This window comes from Furipterus horrens, unplaced genomic scaffold (genome assembly GCF_987537825.1).
Source record: "Furipterus horrens unplaced genomic scaffold, mFurHor1.1.pri manual_scaffold_17, whole genome shotgun sequence".
In the NCBI taxonomy this organism is placed as follows: Eukaryota; Metazoa; Chordata; class Mammalia; order Chiroptera; family Furipteridae; genus Furipterus; species Furipterus horrens.
The window spans coordinates 22,704,026-22,720,944 of NW_028327187.1; the positions used below are offsets into that span (position 1 = coordinate 22,704,026).

Sequence of the window (16,919 nt, forward strand, 5' to 3'; positions counted from 1 at the left end):
ATGATTGTGCAAGGAGGCAAAGTATGTCTTCCTACGCCTCCATCTTGACTGGAATTCCTCATTTTTCTTCTTCTTATTGAGTTATAGAGGTTCTGTATTGTATTCTGGATAAATATCCTTTATCACATATATTCATTCCAAATGTTTCTATAGGGCTGTACCATGCTTTTCAATTTTCTGGAAGTAATCTTTTGAAGTGTGACATTTTTCATAGTTTATATGAAGTCTAATTTGTAATTTTTTATTTTATTATTTGAAGTCCTCCAAAAAGCATTTGCCAAGATAGAATTAGCTGAAGTTTCTTTTGGAAAACACAGGTGGAGAATAAAGAGGAGGGGGAGAAGTAGAGACAGGTGAGGGGAGCTTTCAGTCTATGAAAAAAGAGGGAAAATGAAAGAAGAGCCTCAGTTCATGGTTGAAATCTGAAAAATATCTCGTTTGAGCAAATGAGGAACTCAGAGCAAAGATTGTTGTAATTGGAGTTGTGTGTCAGACAGAAATGGCCCAGCTCTAGTACCCCTCCAGTGCTCATTCATTGGCTGGTAGCAGCCTGAAGAGAGCCTGATTATCATTGTGAATACTACATTGAGTCCAAATGTGTAGTAGCTGGAAGGTGGTTGCTTACTATTATCATAGAAAGTTATCTTGAAGGAAGATCCAAGTGGCATACTTCCATGGTCACCTAAGTTCACCCCTTGTACAGCACAGATCTACTTTTCTATTCAAGTTAAGAGAACATCTCCATTATTGATATGGCCTCTCTTGCTGAAAGGAAACTTAGAAGACATATTGGTGTAATGAACTACAGCCCCCATCGTTGTAATTGGTCTCCAGACAATTGTGATTAATCCTCTTCCTCCTCCACTATTTAAAATTCCATCATTCTCAGATATCACATTTCAGGTCGTGGTGGCCTACCTCGTGTTAAGGGCTTGAATCCTTAACAACCATATTTTTTTCAGCCCGGGGTTCCAAACGTGCAGCACAGTTAAAACTCAACAAAGTAGTACCAGGAGGTGCCCAGCTGAATTGCCTGGGTTCAAACCAAATAAAGTTTGTTTCCTTCTTTTTTAAGTCTGAGTAATATTCCATTTTATATGTACACTATGTTATCTTTATCCATTCACCCATCAATGGACATTTAGGTTGTTTTCAAGTCTTGGCTATTGTGAATAATATTGCAGTGCACGTGGGAGTGCAGTTATCTCTTTGAGATCTTGATTTCAATTCCATGGATAAATACCCAGAAGTGGGAATTCTAGATCTTCATATGGTAATTCTGTTTTTAATTTTTTGAAAAACCTGTCATACTATTTTCCATAATGGCTGTACTAATTTACACTCCCACTGATGGTGTACTAAGGTTCTTTTTCTTCACTTTCTCACCAACACTTATTATTTTTAAAATAATAACCATATTAATAGGTGTAAGATGACATCTCACTGTGGGTTTTTTTTTTTTTAAAGATTTTATTTATTTATTTTTAAAGAGAGGAGAAGGGAGGGAGAAGGAGAGAAAAACATCAATGTGTAGTTGACTCTTGCATGCCCCCAACTGGGGACCTGGCCCACAACCCAGACATGTGCCCTGACTGGGAATCGAACCGGTGACCCTTTGGTTCACAGGCCAGTGCTCAATCCACTAAGCCACACCACTGGGCCTCACTGTGGTTTTGATTTGCATTTTCCTAATGATTAGTAATGTAGAGCTCTTTATCACATATCTGTTGGCTATTTGCATGTCTTCTTTAAAGAAATGTATATTCAGGTTTTTTGCTCAATTGTTAATTGTTTTTATTATTATTATTTTGCTTTTGAGTTGCAGAAGTTCACTATATATTTTTTGTATTTTTAAAGGTTTTATTTATTTCTTTTTAGAGAGGAGGGAAGGAAGGGAGAAAGAGAGAAACACACATGTACGAGTGATACGATAATCAGTTGCCTCTCTCACACCCCCATCTGCGGACCTGGCCTGCAACCCAGGCATGTGCCCTGACTTGGAATTAAACCGGTTACCTTTGTGTTCACAGGCCGGCACTCAATCCATTGAACCAAACCAGCCAGGGCTCATTATGTATTTGGGGTATCAGCTCCTTATCAGATATGTCATTTGTAAATATTTGCTCCTATTCCATAGGCTAACTTTTCATTTTGTTGATTTTTTTTTGTTTTGCTTTTTACTGTGCAGAAGCTTTTTAATTTGATGAAATCCCACGTTTTTTTTCTCTTATTGCTTGTGCTTTTGGTGTCACATCCAAAAAATCATTGCCTAGACCAATGTCAAGGTGTTTTTCCCTGTATTTTCTTCTAGGAGGTCATATACCAAATCTTCTGGTAAATCTTATGTTAAGTGTTTTTTTACCACACACATATGACACCACACAAACACACACAAATAATAATAAAGAGGGTAGGAGGAAACATTCAGAGGTGATGAATATGTCTATGACTTTGATGGCGGTGATGGTTTTGTTACCGTTGGTATTTAGCTGGAAAGAGGAACAAAGAGGACTAAACATTGAGTTTAATAAACTGGGAAGCAGGAGCCTGTTTGCTTCACCAGGAAGTTACAGCTTTTCACACTGCAGGGGACCACAGCATTGTGCTCTGCCAAGGGGATTAACACTCTTCCCTTACCCGTCTCCATAAAGGGTAGCTGTGGGAGGCCAGGGGAAGGGGCTGGACCATAGAGGCCTATCTAACTAAGGGGCATAAACTCATCCAAAGCCCATGAAAGCTTGGGAAGTTGATTGGTTCTTTTGAGAAAGCACCTGGTCTATCCTAAACCCAGGCTCCTGGTTATAATGCCAGGGGAACAAACAATCTCTCTCTCTCTCTCTCTCTCTCTCTCTCTCTCTCTGTCTCTCTCTGTCTCTCTCTGTCTCTCTCTGTCTCTCTCTCTCCCCCACTCCTCTCCTCTCCTCTCCTCTCCCCCCACCCCCACTATGTTCTTGCACTCTCTCAACCAGGAACACACGACCATGTGGGTTTAACAGCCACCAGGGCCCACAGCAGATGCTGCGGGCTCCAAAAGGACTAAGCTCTGCTCTCTCTTACTTGCCCAATGACCTGCACTCACACAGTGCACGCACCTGTTCTCTCCATGATCGTGTGGCTCTAGCAGTCATATGGCCCATGGCCATGAGGGCTCCACACACAAGCCCCAGGAGGGAGCCTGAATACCACAGCACAGCAGTGGCCTGCAGCTGGAAACACACAGTAAGCTAGCCAGATGCTGAACTGGACTATACTTAATATGAAGCAGAAACTCTGGAAACTGGCTTTTGTGTGGGCTGTACTGAAGACAAGATTGGTGGGAGAGATGGAGATGGGACATTGGGAAGTCAGGAGGGAAATGCCCTTAATTTTACATCATCAATAAACCATACCACAGAGCTCCATCCTCTTGTGTGGGTCTCAGGAAATTCTTTTTCTGGCGACACAGAAAGAATTAATTTTCCATCAATCAGTTTCATGGATGTATACTTATCCCCAAACTTACCAAGTTTTATATATGTGTTGGCAAAAGTAGGCTTATGGTTGTTCATATGGAAAAGACATGCAAGTTCTGGTTATTACAATAGTTTTATTAACTCTACGTTTCACATACTTACAACTGTAAACCTACTTTTGCCCACTCTTGTATATTAAACATGTAAACCTTTTTACATATTAATAAAACCTAAATAAATTGTTTTTTATAAGGAAATACCAAAGAATCTGACTCCCCCAGGTGAGGATACAGTAGGAAAGTGGCCACCTGCAAACAAGGAAGAGTGTCCTCACTAGACACTGAATCTACCAACCTCCTGATCTTGGACGTCCCAGCCTCCAGAACTGTGAGAAATGAATGCTGTTTAAGGCACCAAGTCTATGCTATGTGTTATATAAGTCTGAACTAAAACAAGAAGTGACTGATAATAAATATGAGGTTTGTTTTGGGGATGATGAAATTGTTCTAAATTTAATTATGGTGACATTGCAAAACTCTGTAAATAAACCAAAAATCGTTGACTTGAACACTTTAAATGGGTGAATTTTTAGGATGCAAATTTTATCTCAATAAAGCTGTTAAAGTTAAAATAGCCCTAGGACAGACAGCATATCGGTTAAGAGTGCAGGGCTTCGGGTGTCTTCAGTGTGAGTCCCAGCTCTGCCAGTTATTAGCCATAGGACCTAAGTAAAATTAGTTTCCCTGGCTAAGCCTTAGTTTCCTCAAATATAAAAGGTAATTACCTTGTGGGGGATGTTGAGGATTAAAAAAGAACAGCTGTGTAAGTTTTCTGGGATACAGGGTGTGCTAAAAAAATCTTCAGCCATTTTGCTATTATATAGGCCTTCATCTCTAACTCAAGGACATTCTTTATGAAATAAAGCCTTATGAAAATTGAAAAAATATGTAGGTTGGAGAGGTTAACTTGTAGAAATATAGTAATAAGTAATATTTTTCTGGATATCAAGCAGATTTGTACCTAAATTTAAAAGCGTGTGACTGCATTCCTTTCCTCACAATCTTTAAATGATTCTATGAACTAGCTCTACCATTCTGTTTGTTTCCTAAATAAGGAGTTAAATAAAACTCTGATAGGTGTTCATCGAGAAACTGTGTGAGAATTATGGTTATAATATGTTGAGAGTTGTGCTTTCAAGCCACTTATTACACAAGTTGTCTCTACCAAGATTGCACTGGAACCCAAGCTGTAAGGACACCAAACCACTCAAAGGCCACTTTGTCCCCTCCATGCCTGCGTTTTCTGTATTAAATTTTTTGTCCACGTGTCACAAAATTTGTGAAATTATATCTTAATTATAGATTGCAAATCAATATTGTCCCCAACCACCCCAAAAAATATTTTTAAAGTTTAATTGCATTTTATCTCTCGTGCCTCTTACATTTCTCTTCCTTTTATCAGTCTTTGTTTCTCCCTTCTTTGGTGTTCACTTGAGCGGGGCTTCATCATAGGAGATAGAACAGATTGCTGAGAAGAAAGTGAGGGAAACAAACCAAGAATGACTACTGTAAGGGGTGAAAAGACCAAAGAAGCCGCTATGAACTGAATGTTTGTGCCCCCTCCCCTGCAAACCATATGTTGAAGCCCTAATCCCCAATGTGATGGTATTTGAAGGTAGGGCATCCAGGGAGATTATTAGCTTTAGATAAGGTCATGAGGTTGGAGCCCCCAAGATGGAATTACTGTCTTTATAAGAGACCAGAGTTCTGTCTCTCTCCCTCTTTCTCACTCTGTCTCTCCACCACATGAGGATACAGCAAGAAGGTAGCCATTTGCAAACTAGTAAGTGAGCCCTCACAAGACACCTAATATACCAGGACCTGGAGCATGAACTTCCCAGCCTCCTAGACTATGAGAAATAAGTGTTTTATTGTTTAAGCTACCAAAGCTATGGTACTTTGTTATAGCAGCCTCAAGTGCCTGAGACACTAATGAAAAAGAGCCTACATTCCCCCCTTACTAATACCATTTCCTCTGTCCTTTTATGAGATCTTGCAAAAATGTTCATGATTAATTCTTGCAAACTGTTAACCTTCCCCAGACATTTGCAGCACATAAAATAACTGGGCATGATACAACTAGTGTAGATGAAAAAAATTTCTAAGACAGCCATTCTGGCAGAAGAAAGAAAACTGCTGGGGCATTTTTGCTGGAGGAGGTAGGGGGTTACTGATGTTGTTCAAAGGATACCCAGCAGGTCCCTGACCATTCTACCTCTAGTGCCAGGTGGACACAGATTGTAGGGGATATCCTGGACCTACTCCCTAAAGTAAACTGCTTCCAAAGACTCCTCAAATTAGCAGAATCTATGTTTAAAACTGAACAGTGAATACACTTAACATAATTATCCTATCTACCCATCCAGAAAGGCAGATGGCCAGCACCATGAATTGGAAACTCATAATTAGCCTGCTTTCAATTTTTTTAAGAACACTGCGAACCACATAAACATCATTTTATTAAGCAATACAAATTATTCCTCTGACTTCAAGACTTTGACATATTACATGGCATATTGCAAGTTAACAACAGTTTCACTATTTGGAGGAACAAGAAATAATCAAGACACATAATGCAGGTAATGTTTCTCTAGCTACATGCACATACAGTTCTGCAAACCACAGCACAAGAATGCAAAAGGTTACTTGTGTAAATAAGGAAAGAAGACAAAGGAATAAAAGTAAAAAAGCTCTGGTGTGAATTATTCCTCTAGTCCATATCTGGAAAATCACCAAAATTTAGAAATGAGGAAAGAGGTTGATTGTGAAATAGAAGGCAGTAGAAGAGGAAGACCAAAAAAATGAGATAGACTTACTACATAAAAGAAACCACAGACATGAATCTGCAGGAGCTGAGCAGGGCTGAGGACAGGACATTGTGGACATTGCGGACATTGCAAATTCATAAGGTCTCCATTGTCATAGCCAGCTCAACACAGTTAACACACAGACTTTCAACATCACACCAGAGAACTGTCTATAAGCCCACCTGTGGATCATATGACTTAGGATATTTAACTTTGTTGAACAATTAGTGAGGGAGCACAGGCTTTTTTATAGTACTATAAATATGAGGTTAAACTGCAGATAAACAAAAAACAATGACTTTTTTCTGCTGATAAGGGAAGTGTACACTTTTATTGTCCTCCAGGTCAAAAACAAGGATGGTTCTTAAATATTATCAGTTCTGCATGCTTTTTGCCACCACTAGTACAAACATGATGAAGATTCCACAAATGTTTTTTTTAAAAATAAGCACCTATGTAATTTTTATGGTTCCCTGAAGAATGTTACAAAACTTTGACATAATTCATCACATATGTGGGATTTATGGTTAGGACAATTTGGGTGCTTTCAAACTGCTTTTTTGGAAATGAGGAAACCTTTTCAGAGAAGCCTCCTGGCTGACTTTTCACAATGTCAGGCAAAAATAAAGATCCATTTCTTAAGAAGTTTGAAACAATCTTAACTGGTTTAGAGGATTCCTCGTTTAGGAGTAAATAGTGGTCAGTGAGGTCTCCACCCCCGGAACAACCTCAAGTTTCTAATTTAATGCTTTGAGGCAAGAGCGAACAGAGAGGAGTTTCTAACATAACCCATAGAATGGTAAGAGATATTTTCTGAACAAGAAATGGACCACTTTTAAAGGAACAGGAAAGAAACAGTGCTGTATTTATTGAGACAGTTTCATTTTAAATGGTGTCTCACAATTACTGAAAATAAAAGGCTTTTTATCCAGATAATATTGAGGAATTTGGTAAAATCTAAGAGTTATTTGATTGACCATAAAGCACACAACTAAGAAAACACTGCAAATTCAGAAGAGAACTGGATGCTGGGCAAAACTAACAGGTCCACAGGAGAAAACGAGTGACTCGATTTGGCTGCCGGGCACCCCTGGGACCTGTCAGCCATCTCGCAGGAACAGAAGGTGTCTCTGGGAGTAGGGAGGGAATGGATTCCACTGAGGGTGAAGGCTGGCCGGCCCCTCCAGGGGCGTGGTGAGCTGTTGGAATCAATGTCAAGGGCTGTGGCCAGCTCAGAACCTTCTGGGTGAGACGAGATCGCTGGAGGCTGCAGTCTGTCGGTGGGAGGCGGTGCACGGTGATAGCGCAGGTCTCTGGGCAATGGATGCAGGCCTGGTTGGCAGCGGCCGGACTGAGGAGGTCTGTCCAGTGTGTAACGCGAGCCAGCTCGCAGCTGGAGCTCAGGACAGAGTCCAAGTGTGCGTGGGAGGGGCCGGGCTGGCGGGGGAGGGCGGCGGCGCGCTCCAAAGCGAGGCCCAGAGGCAGCAGCAGGAACCTGGAACGCTATTCCTGGAACAAAGGCAAGCACTACACGGGAGGAGACGGGAGCAAGGCGCGGAGATCACGGCGACTGGAACGTAAGGGAGGGGGAGGCGCGGCGGGAGGGCGCCCGCGGCGATCTGGGCGGCAGCCACTGGCGCGGGGACCCTCCCCCGAGAGCACCTGTCCCCAGGCCCGAGGGTCTCCCGGCCTAGAAGTCCTCGTCCTCCACCCAACCAAAGACCCGCTTCATCTCGGCCAGGAAGCCCCGGTAATCATTGAGCAGGGGGCTCTCCTTCCGGATGTAGGGGATCACCCACTGCAGGGCAGGCCCCGTGAGGCGGGTGATGAGGAACGTCACCTTCAGGGCATCGCTGGAGAACAGGGTCTCGTCCACCAACATGTAGGCGCCCGTCTGCACGATAAACTCCGGGAGCCGATCGGTATCGCCGTCAAACGTCTCGGGGAAAGGAATCGGGTTCCTCCACCGCCGCGTCTGAGACCTGATGGGCAGGGCCAGGAGGGCCTTAATCAGCTGCACTCGGCCTTCCATTTCACTGAGCAGTCTTGCCTTGGCTGGGCGGGGCTGGGCGGAGGTGGGCGTGGAGGCGTGGCGGGAAGTGCGTGTGTGCGGAGGCGGGCCCAGGGCCGGGGTGGGCGGGGCCAGCCGCGTACGTACCCGGCGCGTGTGCGAGCTGCACCCACAAGGCGGCAGGACAGGACGGGTAGTCGCTAGTGCGCGTGAGCAAAACAGTGCAATAACATAGGGACGGCGAACATAGAGGGTGGGTTGCTAACTCCCGCTAAAAGAAGCGGGGTTGAAATCGAAGGGGCGGGGCGGAGCTTTTACCGGGCCGGCCTCCAGGGAGGGGCGGGAATCAGGGGAGGAGCCCAGGATACTTAGCTCTGTATGGTGAGGGAGGTGCCCGCTGCACTTGGGGGTCGGTGGGTCCCTTTTCCAGGGGACCCATCACCTCTTCATCACTTCTTCCTCGCTTTGAGTCCTGCGCAATTTTTGCTGACCCTCTGACTCTGGATGGCACTTGAGTGAGGATCTGTGGACACATTTTCCTTCTTAGGATGAATCTCTCAGCCAGAGAAGTGTTACACCAATGGTTGTAGGTGTGGTGGCCTTTCACCATAATGGGAAAGCCCTAAATGTTTACCAACATAATCCAGAGCACAATATTTAAAAAATTAATGCACCTTAATCAGTTAATGTAAACCAGGTTAAATGATAAGGCATCTCTTAATGTTCTATTTAAGAAGCCAAAGAGGATTATCAATATAGAAAACAAAAAACAAGAATAACGCAGCCAGCCAGATGAGACCTTCTGTTATGTTGAGGTTAACCTGCTTAAAAACAACAACAACAACTTTGAATGGAGAACAGCTAGCTAGAAAAAAAAAAAAAAAGTCCCTTCTTCCAACTGGATTAAGATCATTCAAGTTTCTGGCATTAGCAGATGAGTTCTTTTGTTTACCTAGCTGCTACGAAAAGAATGATAGACTGGGCAGAGCCTAGTCAGAGGTCACAAAAAGTTACGTTGCATTTATGGCCTCATTCTGTTGCCGTCTGCTTGTATTGAATAAAAACACCTTCATGTGGACTGTCACATGAACTGGTGTCTGCTCCAGTTTGGTCTGAGTAGGCCTCATCACTGGTTTGTCTCACAATGCACGCTTGCACAGCATTGTTTTGTTTTGTTTTGTTTTTCCTTTTACATAAAGAAATGCATCTTGTGAGTTCAATAAAATTCACTGTCGAATTTAAAAAGACAAAAATAAGAGAGGTGGAGTGCTCTGAAAATGCGACTTTATATGCCTGTTCTACATAAGAATAAAGGAATGGAGTTACTGTTTCACAAATTGGAAAGGAGGAGGGGAAATTAACCACCACTCATATCTGAATTCATTTGTATGGCTGAGTAAAAAAAATCAATATAAATTTATCATGGATTTTATATTTTAAATAATGAGCTGTAAAAACTATAACGATGGTGCCTGGCTGGGGTGTTCAGTGGATTGAGTGCCGGCCTACAAACCGAACGGTTGCGGGTTCAATTCCCAATCAGGGCACATGCCTGGGTTTCAGGACAGGTCCCCAGTTGTGGGTGCATCTCTCACATCCATGTTCCTCTCCCTCTCTCCTTTCTCCTCTCTCTAAAAATAAATAAATAAAAGTTAAAAAATATTTAGTGCTGTTATACGCTCTATTTGAAAGTAATTCAAAGGAAACAGTGCCTAGGAATAATTTTTTAAGTTGTAAAAGCCACATAACATGTTGTATTTTTTTAAAGATGTTATTTTTTTTGGAGAGGGGAAGGAAGAGAGAAAGGGAGAGAAACATCAATGTGTGGTTGCCTCTCGAACGTCCTCAACTGGGGACCTGCCCGGCAACCCAGGCAGGTGCCCTGACTGGGAATCAAACCAGTGACCCTTTGGTTCGCAGGCTGGCACTCAATCCAATGAGCCACACCAGCCAGGGCTACATGTTTTAAATGCTAAAAAAAAAAAAAGAAAAGAAAAAGATTTCTCAAACAGATTGCAAGATATCCCCAGAGCTTGGATAGAATGACTCGACATCATAAAGATGTTAAGTTTCCCTAAAGCAGATTACACTTCCAACACACGAATAGGTCACATCCTGAGTCAATATTGTGTTTAATCCAACTATGTGCACTAATTTTCCCCAAACATACCCTACCAAAAACGACGATAAGATTTTTGTTTTGATTAGACATGATTGGGTACTCTCGCCCTACCAACCATTTTCAGAAATTCCTCTGGGGAAGGGAAAGAGGAATTTTTCCCTAGCCACTCGTCTTACGAGTTTCCAAGTTACCTAATTTTCCTGCAGTTAATGCTACGCTGTCCACCCACAGGCATGTCATACTTGTACAGTCACCATCTCCTCCAGGACCTGTGATGGAAAAGTCCAGTACTGGTCAGCACATGGGCTTGAAATTAGAAGAGAGTGTCACTGGAACCAACAGTGAAGACCAGCCAGACAAGTAAGAGCAACCTTGTATTATGTGAGGCCACAAATGTTGGGTGGAAGGTAGTACCTGTCCCTGGTCGGCTGTACCATTATTTAAGATGGTGTTGAAATCCCTTCCCTGAGTCTCTAACATAGGAACTTCCAACAATATCAGGGTCACTCGCTGGGCGCTGCTTATCCACTGCAAAGCAGAGACCCTATGTGTGTAATCAGTTGTATTCTAACCGGTCAGTAGCGTCTTTTTCCGGTCCTTATTTGTATTCCTCTGTTCACTGTGGGTGCCACTGTTATAGACACGTTGACTTTACTAGAATGTCAGATTTCAAAACAAAACAAAAACTTATCTTGACGTTTTCATATCAAGGTTTTCATTTGTCTCTTTATTCTTTTTCGAAAACCGTTGTAACTCCAGGCAGGATGGATCGGATGGGACTGTCGACAGCAAACTTCAGGAATCCAGAGGTGGTGGGAGTGCTGCTCAGGCGATTTTAATTCAGGTACAAGAACGTGGCTTTGGATGCGATTTAAAGCCAGCTCTATCTAGGAAAGGGGTAAGGATGAGACCTGTACGCCAAGTGGGTGCCAGAGAATGATAGTCTGCCAGTCTACCCTCGCTCTGGGCGGATATTTCTTTAGCAGTAGTCCTGGAGTCATAGGCTAACAACTCAAGCAATATGTAGGTTAACACTCCTTGAAATATTTACTCTTCCATTTCATTGTTGGCCATTTTTTAATTTTGCCTTGCTGACGTTGCTGATTTGCCTTGCCGATGTTACTGAGACCACACATTGCGCCCATTCACAATACATTTCTAGTATCTGAGTCTGAAAGACCCTCAGCTCTTTCTTGCGTTCATCACTGAACCTCAGTTTCTACACTTGCAAAATGGTTATCACACCTTGCTGTCAGTGATGTTGTAAGAATCAAGTGTGATAATCTTTGTAACGTGTTCAGTACACTGGAGGTACTGAAGGAATTAGTACACCACTTCTATATCAAAGCAGAACATTATGGCTTGATTCAGCCCCTTTCCCTGCCTCGCCAGAACCCACTCCTGCTTCATTTCTTTAGATTTTTGCCATAATTTCAACTAAATGTTTGTTTTCTTCCACAGGGCCTGTAGATTTCCTCACAGATGATGAAGCATCTCTTTGGAAACCAGCCTTTTAATTCTGCGATGATGCCAGGAGGTAGCTCGGCAGCCCAGACTTTGCCTTGCTCTGAGCCGCGTTCTCTTCTGGTCAGCTTGGATGCCTTACATTGAAGCCGATGTGGGTCAGCACCAAGTTCGGGCTAGAGGGTGCTTGTTAACTCACTGTGCCAAAAACGTCTCCTCTCTTTCCTTGCCTATGTAAAATCACTTTGGGCAGTGGTTAACCTGTTTAAAATGGGGTGAAGGCTTTTGACAGTGTGGGTGGCGGAGAGTGCTAAAAATATATAAGAAATGTTCTAAGGTGCATTCAAAGACACTTAACCTTTAGCTTCATAGATACCTCTGGTTCCTCTATTGCAGCGGTTCTCAACCTGTGGGTCGCAACCCCTTTGGGGGTCGAACGACCCTTTCACAGGGGTCGCCTAAGACCATCGGAAGACACATATATAATTACATATTGTTTTTGTGATTAATCACTATGCTTTCATTATGTTCAATTTGTAACAACGAAAATACATCCTGCGTATCAGATATCTACATTACGATTCATAACAGTAGCAAAATTACAGTTATGAAGTAGCAACGAAAATAATTGTATGGTTGGGGTCACGGCAACATGAGAAACCGTATTAAAGGGTCGCGGCATCAGAAAGGTTGAGAACCACTGCTCTATTGCTTTATCACCATGGGTTTTATCCAGAAGTTGGCAAAACAGAACCTGAAGTTCACTCACCAAAGGTAAAAAAAAAATTCCACGTTTCTTTGTGATTAGAAACTATAAAGTATGTAGCTTTTATACAGCACATTGACATTTTAAAGACTATTATCTCTCCCTGTAATTGGCTAAATTACTTTAAAGACATGGAAGATGGGCATGAGTATGGTTTCCCACCCAGTAGGGAACAAAAGAGCCCAAGGCCTGAGATACTTAGAAAAACTTGTACCTAAATCCACGGCAACATGACAGTGACCAAGAGTGGCTTATTTCTTAGTCAGAAAGAGTTATGAGACTTTATATCTGTGGTGCCTTCTTGTTCTTCCACATACACTTGGTCCCTCTTGCCATCACACTTATCTAGCATCCCTCCTTTGCGACTAAGGTAGAGAAGGCTTAAGTGAATGTTTTCATGGGTAAATCCACTGAGTGTTGGCACTCAGAAATAAGTCACAAAGTAGAAGATTCTAAAAGGGTGACTCTTTAATTGGTGGTATTCTCAAAATCAAGAATCTCAAGGACAGAGAATGTGACCTTTCTCAGAATTTTGTGTGGGATCTGGCTGGCTCTGTGGTTCTTTCTCACTAAATCATTCCCAGACCTGCCATGTCACTCAGCCTAATAAGGCATGTACTTGATGTCCACTCACTAGTGTGAAATGTTAATGTGCTATAACTTATTGGTATGAAGTATTCCACATCAAACTCGTGTATGCCTTAAGTGTTTTCTCAATCCTTTTATTTATGTGGGTGCTAGGAAGGGAATGGATAATATTGGACACTTGAAGGCAAGTCCTTTGAAATGAAGTATATTTCTTTTTATAATGATTCCCTGTTATAGACAGGTGTTTTATAACTATAACTATACACACACACACACACACACACACACACACATATACATATATACACACACACGCACACACACATACATATATGGTATTTTACTTATCCATTCATCTGTTGATAGACATTTAGGTTGTTTCATACCTTGGCCTTGGTGACTAACAATGCGATGAACATTGGGGTGCGGATATTTCTTTGAGGTAGTGATTTCATTTGCTTCGGACATACACCGAGCAGTGGGATTGCTGTATCATATGGTAGTTCTCTTCATGACTGGTTCTCCAGCCACTTCTGATTGTCGGTTCTTTTAAGGAGAGAACTATAGAGGTTGGAAGGTAAAAAGTGGGCAGGGCTTCCCTGATCAGGAAAGATGGAATGACTAGCTCGATATGGTCCTTCCTTCTGGTTCTTAAAGCCTAAAAGTGGGAAGAGGGTTGGTAAGAGGGGCCTTCTGTAGTGCTCAAGGGGAAAGCAGACAGGAGGATACGGACCCTCAGTGTGAAAGGTGTGCTCAAGAGTGCCTCCTGCCCACTTCCCCATTCCTGGCACTACCCAGGATCAGCACAGCTAGAGGACAGAAGATAACAATGCACATCGTTGGCTATGACACGAGAACATATGGTCCTCTGGCAGAGGCGATTTTTTTTTTTTTTTAAATGATGGGGGCTGTTCTTTCTTTATCCAGCTTCACTTGAGAATTTTGGACTTAGCTGCTGGGGAATGCTTTGCTGTTTGTGTCTCATTCTGGGAAAAATGGCTCAAGAAATGGATGGCCCTTCAACCCTCCTACCCTCTTGTCCAGAATATTACACCAAAGGAGTCTTCTGGGAGGCAAAATGCTGCCTTTTCTGGTGCATAATATAGCACTTGGTTGAATTGGCCACTCAGTCTTCCGTATGTGGGTGAGCTGCATTCCCATGCAGAGGCTGATGAAAGTTGCTAGTACAATATGTACTTTCAATATACCGGCCAGACACTTCTTCCTTGCACACTCCCATGGCTCCCCTGCCTTGTTAACTCCTAAGTTAAAGTGCGTAATGGCAATGGCAGCATCGGGGGGCGTGGGAAATATTGGGTTCTGGGGAAGAAATTGACCAAGGCCTGTTGTCAGGCTTCGGTGCTCTGACACCAGGGTGCTGAACACTGTGATGTCCACTAGGCAGAGCAATGGCATATTTGGAACCATTAGGAGTTCCAGTTCTGCGGGTGGGAATGCGGTTGGAGTACTATCCAAAAGTTCCTATATTTTATCCAAGCATTTCTGCGCTCTTCCGCTGATCATACTCTGCATGTTGGTGGGGAGAGAAATGTCACTTGGGTCCTGTCGGTGAACAGTACGTGAAGCTGGGGACATTTGGATCCTGGAGGGCATGTGCAGATGAGCCTGGCTGTCCAAGAACCTCCTGTGTCAGGTCTCCAGGCTGGAGGATTAAGCCCTCCTAGCCCCTCTTGCCGAAGGGGGCACATATCCGCAGGCCGTAGCTGTCTCGCCCATTTAGCAGCTAGAATGCGTTGCCGCTTGGCAGTCTGAACCCTATGCCATTTTGATCTTCTCGTGGGAGGTGACGACATTGCCCCCAGGGGAGTTTGCCTGCACTCTCAAGGTGAATGGTGTTGTAGACACTATGTGAGGCGTTTCTGCATTGTGTGTGGGACTGCAGCTCCTGGAGGGGTGAGAGGTTAAGGGGGGGTGCAGTTTGAGGACAGAAGGGGCACTGTGGTTTCCTCATTTCAGGCTTCTGATTTCTCTCGATTAGTGAAATCTGGGGCCAGCACATGAGGGCCCGGCAGGGATACGAGGGCACTCTGAGGCCGTAAGGAGAAATCGATGGTGGGGGAGGTAAGGGGCTTTGGTGGGCACTGTGGGTCCAGGGATGTGTCTCCATGTCCCCTTTCTCCATTCTCCCACACCACCTTTGGGTCAACACAGCTTGGGGACAGAATATAACAATGGACAGTGATGGATATGATGTGAGAAAACATGGCTCTCTTGTAAAGTTGAAACGTTTATCACAGGGACAGGGTGTTATTTTCCATTCTCCAAGGGAATTGTGGTTTTGTCTACCGGTGAAGGCCTTGCCATGTCATGCCTGTTCTGTGTCGCCTTAGCCTGTGAAAAGTGGACACTGGGGAAAGGTAGCCCTTTTACCCTGCTATGCTGTTGCATAGTACAATAATCTGAGGGAGTTCTGAGAAGGAACCGCTGTTGCTTATGCTGATTTTGTTCTCCAGAGACACTTTCTTCCTTCCTCCTGTGTCCTTATAGACTCTTGAGCACTGCTTATGGCGTTCATTTCCGTCTCTGTTTTTCAGGTGGGTCTAGCCGAGTTTCTGGTTTCAACTGCTTAAGTTTTCCCCTCCCTACCTAGTTCTCAGGCGTTGCTGGGCCCTTTCCTTGTGGAAACAGCCCTGGGTTGTAAAATTGCCATTTAGCTGTTAAAAAGGTTTGTGTACATTGCCAAGAGACAGAGGGTTAATTTAGCTTTTCTTTTCTTTTTTTTTTTTTTTTTTTCAGACTGCTCTCTAATTTAGCTTTTCTTGCTTATCCTCTAGCCTGCGTATGCTTTTACACCTCCTGGTGTCCTCAGGGGGAGTTGTCTTATGATCGATTGGAGTGAGGATTAAAACTACAGATCTCGTTTAAAGGTGGTTTGAATTGCTATGCTGATGTCAATGGTCTGTTGGCCAGTTGAGCTGTACGTTTCCTCTCATGTCTTCCCCGGAGGAGGAGAGGTTTGATCTCCTCCGATTGACAGCGTTTTGATCTCTATGTCTTGTGATACACAGGACCTGATATAATACTTGGTAGGAGGTGAGGACTCAGATTCCCTGTTAGGTATATTTAGTGTGCAGGCCACTCAAAAAGGGTGGAAGGAATGTGCAAAGCGTGTGTCCTCCTGTACAATTGGAATGATCTCCTCTAGATCCCTCTGCATTTGAGTTTGCCCTCCTTGCCCTTCATGCTGACTGCAGGAGCACAATACATAAGTTACTGACTGCTGCCAGCCAGGCCACCTCGCAGGTGATACTTGGGTTGTCCTTCTGAGCTTCCCTTGCCTCTTCTTGTTCATATGCAGACCCACTGTACTGCTTTTTATCCAGTTCAGAAAAGAACAGCAGTGGGCTGTGTTCAGTGACTCCTAAGGAGATTCACTGATTTTTTTCTCCATCTCCCTCCTCAGTCAGACGCAGCAGCCTTATAGAATGCTGGAAAAGGTCTGTTGTAGACGCCACTGAATATCGGCTTGGAGAGTACCGGTGGTGCAGTCAGGGTGCTGAGCTACAATATGGTTAAAGCCAGGAACCAAGCACCTGTGCTTCTCCTCCAGAGCGCAGAGTGGATGTATCACATCCTGAAAATTTCGCTAAGAGGGCTTATGTCATGTACTTATTACCAAAAAAAAAAAA

The 16,919-nt window shown here is 43.5% G+C and overlaps 1 long non-coding RNA gene across 1 annotated transcript; it reads left to right on the top strand.

Annotated features, from left to right (window-relative positions):
* Positions 1 to 10,688: 10,688 nt before the first annotated feature.
* Positions 10,689 to 13,552, top strand: LOC149990671 (uncharacterized). Its single transcript, XR_016508641.1, has 3 exons — positions 10,689 to 10,811; positions 11,211 to 11,295; positions 11,913 to 13,552. It is a non-coding gene; the product is annotated as an uncharacterized LOC149990671 (long non-coding RNA).
* The last annotated feature ends 3,367 nt before the right edge of the window (positions 13,553 to 16,919 follow it).